The sequence below is a fragment of the Leptopilina boulardi genome, unplaced genomic scaffold (assembly GCF_019393585.1).
Source record: "Leptopilina boulardi isolate dan_hultmark-lab unplaced genomic scaffold, ZJU_Lbou_2.1 LbouV2_172, whole genome shotgun sequence".
Taxonomy (NCBI): Eukaryota; Metazoa; Arthropoda; class Insecta; order Hymenoptera; family Figitidae; genus Leptopilina; species Leptopilina boulardi.
This window is the reverse complement of record NW_026137721.1, coordinates 243,235-256,741: the sequence shown is the minus strand read 5'-3', so window position 1 is coordinate 256,741 and position 13,507 is coordinate 243,235. Positions and strand designations below refer to the sequence as shown.

Below are 13,507 nucleotides of genomic sequence, written 5' to 3'. Positions count from 1 at the left end.
CTGCATATGGGCCACAAGCTTGGGCGAAATCTGGCTCAATCACTAATGCCAATATTAATTATTTCACTGCAATATTGAGTATCAAGATTGGACAAATATTAAAAAAAACTTTTGGTGACAATATTAATTTATTACAGCACTATATGTACAATAAGTGGAAGAATATTGGTTCAATCTTGGATGCCAGTGTTAATTACTTGTCTACAAAATTAGCTACAATAATTGAGAGAATATTCTTTTAATCTTCAATGCTAATGTTATATAATTGATAGCATCACCGTCTACCAAACTTGGTCGAATATTGGCGCAATCATGGCATACAGTTTTACCAAATAACAGCATTGCCTATACCAAAATTGAACGAAGTTGAAGTACGCAACGTTTATAGGTATAAATTGTTTCTTTAAAAATCATTTATATAAACGTTGCGTACTTCAGCTTCGTAAAATTGAATGTTTATTGGATTTATTTCTGCTGAAATTATTAAATTACAGCGTTGCTTACCAATCTAGGGTGAATATTGGGGCAATCATGGCTGGCAGTTTTATCCAATAGCAACATTCCCTAACAAAATTCATTACGATTATTTGCCTCATTTTTAGATTAGAAAACGTTTTAGTTAACATAACCTAAAAATGGTTATGTTATGTTAGGTTATGTTAACTATTGAATAAAAAAAAAATTCAATCAAATAGAAATTCAGTTCAGTAAATTTTGCGATTATATAAAAATTCTATTAATATTGAAAATCATTTTAATAAAAATTCTATCAAAAAATAATTCGAGCAAATAAAAATTCGACTAAAAGAAAATTCCATCTAATTGAAATTCTGTATCAAATAAAAATTCTAACAAATTAATTTTAGGCATTATTCATTCGTCTCAAGTATATATATATATATATACGTATATCAAAGTATAGTGCGCAGAGGAATATATGTTTGAAGATGAAGAAATGGGGGATGAAAAAAAAGAAGAGGAGGAGAAGGAATATAACGAAAGATGAAATAAGAAAGGTGCATTTTCCTTGAGATATATATATATTTTGCCCCCTTCTCCAATATATATATATTGTATAAAGTATAGAAGAGAAGGCAAAGTTCGCCCCCTCTTCTTTCACTCTTTCAGTTGGGACAAAAGTCTATATATTCTCGATGAGGTTGGCAGGAAACGTCGCGAAATTTATTTTCTGGCTATACCGCGAGAGAACGATTGCTCGATATTCGATTACGCGGGTTCGGAAAGTGACGTGGGAGTAAAACGTGCTGTGAAACGACCCACGAGTATATATACATACACACAGGGTGAGTGTGAATCTCTCTCTCACTCATATGAAGAATTGAAAAATTTTCTTCCTTACACTATATATGCACAAGTGACACTTTTTTTTATATATATATATATATATATATATATATATATATATATATATATATATTTATTGAAAAATATAAAAATTTTACAAAATAATAACAAAAAAAAAGGAAATTGATAAAATGAAAAATAAAAAAAATTACAAATTGTTTCAAAAATGGAGTTTTCAAAAGAAATTAAAAAAATAAAATAAGGGTGAAGAAAAAAAAAAATTGATAAAAGTTGGTTAATTTTTATAAAAATAAATTTTTTTATATCTAAAAATTGTGTAACAAATATATTTTTTTTTTTTTGCTATATGAATTAGTTGTAATTTTTAAATCGTAATATTAAAATGTAAATAAGTCATGAATTTTTAAGTAAAAAAACGCAATTTTTTTGGTTTTTATTTTTCACAATTTTTTTTTAACTAACTTCAAATAAATTAATCCCTGTAAAACTGAAGAAATTTTAAAAAACATGTCATAAGCTACCACAGATTAAATTTTTGTGCAAAACTATTCAATACCGGCTGTAAAATATACACGCGTTTGAATACGTCGGGTCCAGTAGACCCGTTGTGCCATTTACGTTCGAATTGTGTCAGTTAAGGGTTAATGAAAAAAAATTTAATTTTAAATAAATGAGATTAAGAAAAGAAAAATAATTTTTTAATTTGTTTTCAATAATTTCTTTCTATAAAACTGACAAATGGAAACAAAATTTTTTGTATTAAGTATTACTTTACATAGGGAAATGTAGCCATGAGTGGAAAACGTTTTGTTTTTATAGTGAGATAAGCTACAAGTTACATGTATTTGAAATTTTTTTTTTTACTGTCGTAGAAAAATTTTTGTACACTGAAAAAAAAATTTATTTGATTCAAATAATTGGTTAGGTACTTGACTATATTAGAAAATAAATATATTTATTTGTATAAAATAATTATTTCAATCAATTAAATTGTATTTGTTTCAAATACAGAAATTGTAATTAATTTAAATCTATATTAATAAAATCAGACTTTCGTCTGTACATTGCTCCAAATTAATTTTTTCTTGCATAGTTTATCATTTTAAGTAGTAAAGATAACAAATATGCCATAAATAAAAATTCTGTCTGTCTGTCTATCTGTCTGTCTGTCGTCAATATTTTGTACCGGCAAAACTTTAAAACGGCTCAACCGATTGAGGTGAAACTTGGCAGTGTATTCAGTCTTAACGTAACTTAAAATCTTAGCCATATTTGATTAAAAAATATTAACATGAACGAAAGTTATGACATTTTTTCAAAAAATTTGAAAAAATCAAAAAAATGCAAATTTTTTATTTTTTGTCAGATTGATTTGAAACTATTTGTACCTAATTTTTTCACATAAATACAATCAATTTTTTTATTAAATTAAGTAAATAGTCTGAATTTAAAAGTCTAAATCAAATTTTTGAATTTCCAATTTTTTTAATAACATTGTAATATAAGAATTCGTTATGTTCAACTTTTTATAAGTAAAACAATAATGTTTTTAGTCTGTTGGGTATTAAACGCAATCTTAGCTGCACACCAATGAAAAATATTAATTTAAACAAAAATATGACACTTTCAAAAAATTTAAAAAATTTAACATTTTTTATTTTTTGATAATTCTTTACTAAACGTTCTTTATTTAAAATTTTGTGACCAATTAAGTATGCTTTTAACAAGAAATTTTAAGAATTTTATCAGAATTTTAAAATTAATAATTGCAAATCTGAATATGAAATCAGATATTGTAAAAATAAAAAATCGAAAATTACTTTTTTACTCTTTGAAATTAACAATTATTATATTTAAATTATTATTATTATTATTGAATATTATTATTATTATTATTATTATTATTATAGATACAAATTATTTTTAAATATAATAAAACTAAATAAACTAAATAAACTTAAATATAATATAATAAATATAATAAAATTAAATTATTTTCTTTTTATTTAAAAGAAATTTTTCTATTAAAAATTTATTCTTCAAATAATTTTTAAAGTTTTTTAAAATTTTAATTTAAATTGTATTGATTAAAATAATTTTTATTTTCAATACTATAAAATTAAATACAATTTTAAATTATTTTAATTTTATTAAAAGCAGTGAAAAAATTAAATTGAATTGAATAAATAATAATTAAAAATTTATAAAAAGATATTTTAATACAGGAGAACACGTATAGTTGGATGTAATTATAAATTTCAAAATTTATTAAATCTAAATATTATAACCGTCGAAGACGGGTGCGACAGCTAGTATAGTTTATATAATTCAAATAAAAATTACTTGGTTCAAGGTAAGTATTTATTTAATAATAGTCAAGTAACCAATTATTATTTAAATCAAATAAATTTTTTTTTACTGTAGACGTTTTTTAAAAAGTGTTTTTTGCCGACTATTTTTTTTTTTTGTAGTCATGAGTTTAGAACATTCCGAAATGCTATTTTTCAGTTGTTAAATGTTAATTAATTAATTTTCTAAATTTACATAAAAAAATGATAGTTTTTTTAATAAGATGTCACAGTTAAGAGGGTAAGTCCCGTAACATAACCTCAAACTAAAAAATAATTTTTTCACAAAACTAAAAATATATTTAACACATCAAATTTTAAAAGATTTAGTTGTACAAATTTTCAAAGAAAAAAAAAAAATTGGACTCAAAATTTACCGCCAAATAATAATTTTTGTTCATTTTTTTCTTAAAAATTATATGTAATTTTTATTCCATTTTTTTTTCACCTTTTTATCTTTGAAAAATTCTTTACAATTCTGTTTTTGTTAAATAGTGTTTTATTTACGAAAATATAACTGAAGTAAGCGTAAAATGGAAAATATTAACCTTTTTTTATTATCATGAAACATATAATATACATATATTCAGTGCATAACGTTTATTATTTAAGAGTTAAAGTCCGACTTTATAAGCAAGTTTTGAAGAGAGAGAGAGAGGGGGGGGGGTATTATATTTGAAACGACTAATAAGCGCGAATTTCAAATTCACTGTGTGAGAGAGCTTTTCGTAGTTTGACAGAAAATTTATTATTCCATATAAGAGCCTGTGTGTCGCTCAGAAACTATGTCGGGTTGAAATTTCGTGTGGTGACATAAGTTTTACGAAAGTTTCGCCTGATGTACGGATTTAAGTGAATAACTTTAAACCATAACTTTTGCGATGCATAGTATATATATATATAGTTCACTACACATCTCATATACACTAATATTACACGCAATTCGGCATATCAAACAGTTTGATGACTTTTCTCGTTTCCACTGTTTATTATAATAATTATTATTATTATTTTATATATGTCCTGACACGGTAAATAAAATTTTAAGGTTATGTTTATGATTTTTGAAGTGAAAATATATATATAAATAGGATCACCTTTTAATTCAAACCACTTATACCTATTTATGCATGTGGCCAAGGATTTCCGGAAAAATTCTGAAAAATTTTCGTATTTTTTCCCAGAAAAATTACTTATTAGAATTCTTGCGGAAATCTTTCCACATTGATAAGTAGTTATTAGATTCAAAATATTCAATAAAAATTGATTTTGATTTTACATAATTGAAAATAAACGTTTCATTAAGGTGAAAAACTGTTACTAAACATAACCTAAAATTTAGATTATCGTAAGGTCCTTTTCAACGTGTCAGGACGCTGAATTCAAATTTGTTGTCAAATTTTTGTAAATTCAAAATGTCGAATCCAATATGGTGAACTTAAAAAAAAATTTTGTTCAAATTACTTAAAACTCGTTACTCGTAGGGTTTTTTAAGGTCACTAATCACAAATCTGATATTAAAAATGTTTAATTTTAACATCAGATTCGTAATCAGCGTTCCCAAAAACCCCCGAGTAACGAATTTTAATCAAATTTGACAAATTTTTTAAATTTTGGACGCCATATTGCAGCCGCCATTTTGTATTTTGAAAAACTGGCATCGAATTCGTGATCAGAGACCAAAAAAAACCCCGAAATCGTATGTATAACATATAAAGAAATGTGTAATTAAAAAAAATTAAATTAATTATTTTTTTGTTGTAAATAAATAAAAAACTTCTAAAATACTTTTTTATACTTTGAATAAAAATTCTTAATCAGCAAAAAAGAGTTATTTTTTCTGTTATTAATTTTTTTTTGTTTTGTGACAACCAAATTTTTCATTAGCACAACAATAACTTACAAACAAAATTATTTTTTCTTAATGGGATATTAATTTTTTCCTCAGATACTCGCGTATCTGAATTATTTTCAAAAAAAGAAGTATATATAATATTCACTTATACAGGAAAGAAACATTTATATTGTTAATTAATATATGCTCGCGGAATACGTAAATCGATTATATGAACACAGCAAACGTTGCAAAAAAAAAGAAACAGTAAAAAAAAATTCATCAACAGAACTTTCTATAAACATCCTGCTTATGGATTATTAATTATCTGAATCGAGACACTCGTCAGTTATAAAAAAAAAAAAAAAAAATTATAATAAAATTTCTCGAAATAGTATATATGCAGAAAACAAAATTTTTATCCTGAATTTATTATAATTTGAAATAGGAGACGGGCGATGTTTTTTTATCGATTCAAACGTCATTTTTTTTTATACATTATTTTCATCTTTTCAGATTTAAAAAAAAAATTGAATATACTATGTAATAATATACTTGATTGAAAATTGAAACAAAATTTTAAATATAAAATAAAATTGAATAGGAGAAATATAGTAAAAAGATGGAAGACAATAAAATAAAAAAAAAACAAAGACAAAGAGAAAGGAAATAGAAAAATAAAAGATGAAAAAAAAATTGTTTAAAATAACAAGTGACATTTTTCATTTAAGAAAAAAAAACATTGTTCTTTATAAAATCCCTCGACAAAATGTATAAAAAAAGCTATATTATATAGTAAAAGCAAACGAATATACAGATACATTTCAATGTAGAGAGTGAAAAAATGAAAAAAAAAATCTTCAATTCAGGAAGAAAATGAAAAGTCGAGTGAAAATTGATGTTTTAAAGTGAATTCGATCAAATTACGTTTTTATATTCAATGGAATTGAATCAATTTTCTTCTATATACATAGTTTCTCGTTCAGAGAGAAAAGTTACGAAACGATTGAATAATTTTTAATCATTATAACATAACAGATTACTGGCAATCAAACATGTTATGCTTACCTTCCTCAATTTCCGTAAACGGGTTAAATTCTCTTTTATAATATAGAGAAAAGTTTTTTTTTTTTTTTTTTCTATATAGATATTTAGACTGAGAGGAACTCGAATAGGGAATTCTCACTCATTAGATGGGAACATTTTTCAATAATAGTCCAAGTACTCGAGAAAGTTGTTAAGAAAGTTGTTCGAATAAAAATCATAGAATTACACTTTTTGACATCAGACCACCATATAATATTTATATATATGTACATAGAAATAAAAATTAATATTCAAAAACAAAAATAAACTTCTAACAACTTATATAATTATCCCATAAATAATGTGTTCTAACTTTTGATTTTTGCATACGTTAAATTTTACTTATTTAAAATTGTCAACTTTCATTATAAATTATTTCATATAGTATCGAAATAATTTTGCACTAGAATTTTTCGACGCACTTTACTTTAAAAATACGTCGCTGAAATTCATAACGAATGTAAAAAAAATAAATAAATTTTTACTTAAATAATAATAATTAATTTTGTGTCTACAAATTTTCCTATAAAATATAATATATAAAAAAAAAGATAGATTCATTGAAAAAAATTTAATCGATTCAAATACTTAATTACTATTGACGATTATCAAATAAATTTTTACTTGTATCAAATAATTTTTATTTCAATTAAATAAATTTTGTATTTGAATCAATAATTTCTGTATTTTAAACAAAACCTCCATGAAATTGGCGTCGACGCTCAGCGTCGAAAATTATTTTCCATGGTATCAAAAATATAAAAACATTTTTAAAATTTTTTTAATTTAAAAATAATAATTTGAAATTTTTAATAATTCTGAGAAAAACAATTTTCGGCGCTAAGCGTCGAAGCCAACTTCAGGGAGGTGAAACAAACACAATTTAATTGACTCAAATAATAATATTATTTGATACAAATAAATATTTATTTGACAATAGTCCAAGCAACCGATTATTTGAATAAAATAAATTTTATTTTTTAGTGTAATAATAATTTGAATAGAAAAATATTTTTTCTTCTAAATGTTATTAATTTAAAAAAAAAAATTTCTAACCTTAACCTGCAAAAACGATGTGTCATCTTATTTGGAATGATAAAATCTGATGAAAACACACACGCAATTAAACAAAATTCGAACACTACCGAAACCACGTTTTAATTATTCAAAAAAATCAAAATATTATCAAAATATAGTTTTTAAATATTTAAGCGATCGCGATTTTAAAAAATTTCGAACACTTCCGCTACAAAAAAAAATTTACTAAAATTAAAGAAAAAAGCATGTTTAACACTCTAAAATTTTTTTCGTTTTCGAATTAAAAAATCGAGCACACCCGAAGCTATTTACTTAAAATGTAAAAAAAGAATCAAATAAAAAATGATAAATTATATGCATACAATTAAAACGGAAAATATTTATTACAAAATTTAGATTCACGTTGAGCACGTCTAAACAGGCCGCAATACACGAATTGCAACTGATTTAATTATTATCTTTGGTATTTTCCAACCACATTGTTTTAACCTTCGGCTTAAGGTACACACTACTTTGTACTTCAATGTGACCCAAGGAGAAATTTGGTCTAGCTCAAGCAAAAATTTCTGTCATTGACAACAGGCGCAATCATACACCAATACTGGCTGGCCGACAGTTGGCTTACTAATATTGGTTCAGTACTGATATGGATTAAATTCTGTACTGTGCCAATACTGCAAGCCAATACCGGCATGCCAGTATTTTCCAATACTGTGCCAGTATTATTGAGACAGTAATGCACAGAAAGAAAATTTAGTAGCAATATTTGATAAATCTGATAGGAAATTTTAGTATTCTCTTTTTCAAACGCGGAACATTTGGGTTTGATAACGAAAATCGGTATATTTTTACCAATAGTCTTTTTAGTAAATATATTCCAGAAATTGAAATTATTATTTCGTAAATTGATAAATTTATACGAAAAACCAGAAGTAAGTTAAACCGACGTGCACTTCGTTATTTACTAAATTTATATGAAAATTTGGAAAGATTATTTCGAAATTTGTTAAAACTATACTAAAAATTCGAAGTGGTTCAGTCGTGACAGATGACGACAGAAACACCAACAGATTCTACGCCAAAGTTTTATCTCTTTCTCATCTCGAGGATAGACGAGGATATGAACTTTTAAATGCACACACACACACACATACACCGCATTGTTTTACATCGATTGGCTTATTTTTATTCCTAACCTATACTAACGATAATACGTATAATATTCGCAGAATAACGCTTTATATACAAATTTACGCTCATGTGAAAAACTGATGTGACCATTCTTATATACTAACCAGACATATTTTTACCGCTTATGAGAAAGGTAAAATTATATCAAAACATGTTTAAAAATATAAATAAAAATCATTATTTATTGGGAAATAATTAAATATTTTATTATTTTTTAAAGAACAATTTTTTTTACTGATTTATTGTAAAATCTTCGAAATTAATTATATAAAAGAAATTCAGGTCTGTATCAAGATAATAGTAAAAAGGGGCTTGTCTAAAGAGCTTCGTCAGTCTTCGTTACCACTCGGTGAGGATCGGGCAATTCCGAACGTTCAACTTCGGCAAATTTCGTCGAATCTTGTTAACTTTGATATTTCTTTTTCAATTTTCATATCAAATATATCAAAATCTAAAATAATTATATCATTTTATACAATTCTAATTACGAAATTTGAAATATTTGGTTAGAAAAATTGATAAAGAGCTTATTAAAATTTGACATTTTTGTGTTTCAATAAAAAGATTTCAGATTTCGTAAATATTATATCAAATATTCTTTCCAACTATATTAAATATTCTTATTTTAATCTCAATCATTCTTAAAAATAGTATCGAAAATCGTTATCATGCCAAAATGTTCCGCAATTGTAACCAAATATACTAAAAAGTAACACCATAATATCAAATATTGCTACAAACTTTCTTTCCGTGCAACACTGCGTCGGTTGTAAATTTTTGCTTGGGAGTACACAGAGAAAAAAATATTGTATTGTATATTGCACTGTATTTGTACGATTTTTTTTCCAAACACATAATATTTTAATGTGACATTATCTTTCCTACCATAGGTGGTAATTATGCGCAGATATTTATTTTACCGACACAAATGTATATGTATAGGTTATGTCAAAATAACTAAAATTTCTTGTAACCAATTCAATTAGTTTAACTATTTTTTCAATTATGACACAACTTTGAAACTTTTATTATTTTATTACACTATAATAGTTAATGGTAAATTTTAAAGCACCGAAACAATTTTAACGAAAAATCTTTTAGAGTAGCGGAAATTCAACAATATATAGCAGATGACAATCAGCTTCAGGAAGCGAATACTGTTTGTTGTCGGAAACCAACAGATGGCGCTCGCTACTGCGTCGATAAAGTTGCTAACTTTCTTTTCAGTTATGAGACAATAAATATAAAATAAGAAAAATATTATTATTGTAATAATTAACAAAATTGTATGTAATTTAAAACGTGAAGTATAGAAAAATTGTGAAAATTTACCAAAAGAAAGATGAGAAAAGAAGGAATGTTTATTTTTTTTATTATTTTAAAAGTTTAACAAAAACTAGGTTGATAAATGAGAAGATATTGGTATATTTTTTGCACCTACTTTATTTGATTTGAATCAAAGTCATTCATATTGATGGCTTTAAGAGAAAGGAAGTATCAGCTTTAAACGAATAGATCGACCGCAAAGAAAAAAGAAATCAAAAACCGCACTCATCTAACTTTACAAGATAAAAAGTTTCTAATGTATTTCTTTTATTTTCCAGTACATGAATTTCACGGTTAATGTATCATAACATGATAATATAATAATAATTATATTCATATTGCTAATATCAATATTAAATTATTAATAAAAAATAATTATGATATTATGCTACTTTTTAAAAATAATAATAACAATAATGATAAAAATAAAAATAATAATACACTGAAAAAAAAATTTATTTGATTCAAGTAAATATTTATTTGATAATAGTCAAGTAAATCGAGTATATGAATCAAATAAATTTTTTTCAGTGTAATAATAATAATAATAATAATAATAATAATAATAATAATAATAATAATAATAATAATTAGAAAAGTATTATTAAAATTTATTTTACAATATACAATTTACAATATTTATCAAACGTAAAATTTTGTTTTTGAAAATTTTTAAAAATACTTACAGAGAAAAAAAATTATTCTTTTAAACACGTTTCATAAAAAATTTTCAAGTTCCGGTTAGAGTTCGTTGTACCAAAATTAGACACTTTATTTCTACCCCAAAGTGAAGGGTTTGTGTAAAAAAGAAAAAAAAAGATTGCGGTTCGAAGTTATAGAGTCTAACTTGACAGAACTAATATTAGCTCTGAGAGGTAAAATATATATTTTTCTCTTCGTGTTCTATACATATATATACATTAAATTACTTTCAAAAGAAATGTTAGGAAAATTTGAATTTTATATCATTATTTAAAAAAATAAAGTGAATTTTTTTTTAATATACAAAAACGGGTGGAAAATATGAAGGGGACAACAATAAAGTTATGAAAAAATGTATATTTATAATTATAATAACGTGTGAAAAACATAAAGCGGAAAGTCGTAACGCAATTGGAATTAACGCGCAAGTTAACGCAACGTTAGCCAGCTTGATGTTTAATCGAGCGATCAACTAATCTGTCCTTAACGACCTGTAGTCGGATTTAACAGACGCACACACATATATATAATAATACATATATTGGTTATATATATATATATATATAAAAAGAGGGATTTCATAAAATAAATGTCCGTATATTCTTCATCCCCCTTTTTCCTACGATGAGGATAATAATAATATAAGAACTCTTAAAGGATCGACTAACTCAGTAAAGATTATACTACAATCTTATCTCACTTCAACACTCGCTTTCTTATTTCTCCACACAGTTCAAAACGACAGAAAAAAAAAACACCATAAAAAATTGATTCACGAAGCTTTAAATCGAAAGAGGGAGAAAGAGAGATAGAGAGAAAAGTGTTCGACTTAAGAATAATAAAAAACAGAAAAATTTTTTTTTACCATTTATGCAGAAGGAAAAAAAAATTTTTTTTTGTTTTGAACAACCTGTTTGGTGGGTTACTGAAAAGATTTAAATTTTGCTTTAATTTTTAATTTATATTCTATTTAAGTTTATTACATATACAGTATATAAAATACTTAAGAATAAATATGAAAAATCTCGCACGCATGGGGGATCGAACCCAGGACCATTGGGACGCGAGCCGTATACATAGACCACAGAGCTACTTTGACTTAAAAATTTTTACCTAACATTTCTTTTTAAATATTAACTATCTTTTGTTTGTGCTTACAAAAGAACTAAATTATTTTTTAATTTTTACATTTAATAATAGTTTATAATCCTATATAATAATTTACTAAAAAAATCATAAAATACATTTTTTTAAATTTGTTAATAAATAATTAATTTATTAAATCAGATTAAAATAAACGTATTTCTGACGTTATAAATTAATAATAATAAAAATAATACCTAATAATAATATTAATAAAAATAATAATAATAATAATAAATATATATGTATAATGAAAATGGATATATAATTAATAGGTAATTTCATTTAATTTCGCTCTTCAAAATGCAGTTTCCCTAATATGAGCTTCTCTCTTTGCATTTACACAGTTATTACTATTTACTATCTTCCTTTCCACAAAGGATTCTCGTAATGGGTGTGCTACTCATATATTGAAAAGTAAATACTAAGGAAAGTCATCATTTGCAACTTGCAAGCCAATTGGAAATGTGCTAATTAAACTTGTTCTCGTACTTTTGAATCCCATCACTCCCGCTGAATTTCATAATAATATTTTAACAGAAAAAAAAAAAAAATTATAAATATATAAAAATTTTCAAATCTAATTTTTGAAAATTGTTGAATAATTATATTCTTTTTCAAGCAAACCAATATTAAATTTATTATTATATTTTTATATATAAATATATGTGCCATTCCAGGAGTTTTTTAGCACTTTTCGGAGTAACCTTTCCAAATTAAATGAAACATTTTTTTAATAATATTTATTAATATAAAGGTCCAAAAAAATCACTTTTTAAGTAAAAACAATTGTTTATTTAAAAAATACAACAATAAATAATGCAAAAAATTCACTTTTTTCCTGCAACTCCAAATAAATTGGTTTAAAGATCAAAATTTTCCTTATTTTTCAAGCTTTAATACCGCACAAGAGACATAGAGTCCGAGAAAATATTCAACTCACAATTTTTTAAACAATGTTTGTTTACTTTTTTGTATTTTATTAACTGTGAAACGTCTGCTAAAGCTGCGCGCGACGTTTGGAAGTTGTCGCTTTCCTTATTGAGCAGAAGCTCATTACACTAGCGTAGTAGAAAGCATGTTGTGTGAAATGTGAGGTTATGTTGTCATTAAACGAAACGTAAAAATTTCTGGTTATCACATTGAATGGTTTTTAATTATCTACTTTGCAGTAAAAAATCATAAAAAACATTTTTGAAGGATGAAAAACCTCCCTTTTCACACAACATGTTTTTTACTACGCTAGTGTAATGAGCTTCTGCTCAATAAGGAAAGCGACAACTTCCAAACGTCGCGCGCAGCTTTAGCAGACGTTTCACAGTAAATAAAATACAAAAAAGTAAACAAACATTGTTTAAAAAATTGTGAGTTGAATATTTTCTCGGACTCTATGTTTCTTGTGCGGTATTAAAGCTTGAAAAATAAGGAAAATTTTGATCTTTAAACCAATTTATTTGGAGTTGCAGGAAAAAAGTGAATTTTTTGCATTATTTATTGTTGTATTTTTTAAATA

The 13,507-nt window shown here is 24.7% G+C and overlaps 1 protein-coding gene across 1 annotated transcript in view; it reads left to right on the top strand.

Annotated features, from left to right (window-relative positions):
- The first annotated feature begins 1,159 nt into the window (after positions 1 to 1,159).
- The window catches only part of LOC127277643 (acyl-CoA Delta(11) desaturase-like), a 70,608-nt gene continuing 58,260 nt past the window's right edge, over positions 1,160 to 13,507 (top strand). Inside the window, exon 1 of the mRNA XM_051298945.1 lies at positions 1,160 to 1,304. The gene's annotated coding sequence lies outside the window, so the exon portion shown is untranslated. The remainder of the gene's footprint in view (positions 1,305 to 13,507) is intronic.